This window comes from Xenopus tropicalis, chromosome 4, assembly GCF_000004195.4.
Source record: "Xenopus tropicalis strain Nigerian chromosome 4, UCB_Xtro_10.0, whole genome shotgun sequence".
Classification (NCBI taxonomy): Eukaryota; Metazoa; Chordata; class Amphibia; order Anura; family Pipidae; genus Xenopus; species Xenopus tropicalis.
The window spans coordinates 11617950-11619228 of record NC_030680.2 but is presented as its reverse complement, the minus strand read 5'-3'; positions in this window follow the sequence as shown (position 1 = coordinate 11619228).

Here is a 1279-nt window from a genome sequence, read left to right as displayed (position 1 = left end):
AGTCACAGAACCCCTCAGTGACTGCTAATATCCCTTATCATTTACAGTAGGGGGTACATTATCCCTTATAATACATGAGTGATACTCAGAGTTCCCTGTATAACTCAAGCCTGCAGGCCTTGTGCCTTTATATGGGCACAGAACCCCTCAGTGACTGCTAATATCCTTATCATTTACAGTAGGGGGTACATTATCCCTTATAATACATGAGTAATACTCAGAGTTCCCTGTATAACTCAGCCTGCAGCCTTGTGCCTTTATATGGGCACAGAACCCCTCAGTGACTGCTAATATCCTTATCATTTACAGTAGGGGGTACAGTATCCCTTATAATACATGAGTGATACTCAGAGTTCCCTGTATAACTCCCTGCAGCCTTGTGCCTTTATATGGGCACAGAACCCCTCAGTGACTGCTAATATCCTTATCATTTACAGTAGGGGGTACAGTATCCCTTATAATACATGAGTGATACTCAGAGTTCCCTGTATAACTCCCTGCAGCCTTGTGCCTTTATATGGGCACAGAACCCCTCAGTGACTTCTAATATCCTTATCATTTACAGTAGGGGGTACATTATCCCTTATAATACATGAGTGATACTCAGAGTTCCCTGTATAACTCCCTGCAGCCTTGTGCCTTTATATGGGCACAGAACCCCTCAGGGACTGCTAATATCCTTATCATTTACAGTAGGGGGTACATTATCCCTTATAATACATGAGTGATACTCAGAGTTCCCTGTATAATTTTGTTGAAAATTTTGTTGTAAGGAGCCCCGTGATTTCTGATGGCGGCCCTGTGGCTTTAATTGGAACTCTTGCCCATTAAACATTTTGAAATTAATGAACTGGCTAAGTCCCCAAGCTCCCACATCTGCCCCATGGAAAGAGAACTGCCCTAGACCATGAAATACACTGTTCTATTTACCAGTATACACATGGGTGCTGGGACTGGTCCATTGCTTGGTATGGGAGGGGTGTTAAAAGTTCTACTGCACTTTGCACAGTGACCTCAGCGGGTCTGCATAGTCTATTCTGTAGTTATATAACTATAGAGTATGCTCTGATAAACTTCAGTCACACTTTACTGCTGCACTGCAAGTTGGAGTGATATCCACCCCCTCACCCCCAGCAGCCAATCAGCAGAACAATGGGAAGGGGGCAAGATAGCAGCTCCCAGTAGGTATCAGAATTGCACTCAATAGTAAGAAATCCAAGTCCGGCTTGGGACTCCTCCTGTTACATGGGAGTAGGAGAAACAATAGGTTAGCTGAAAG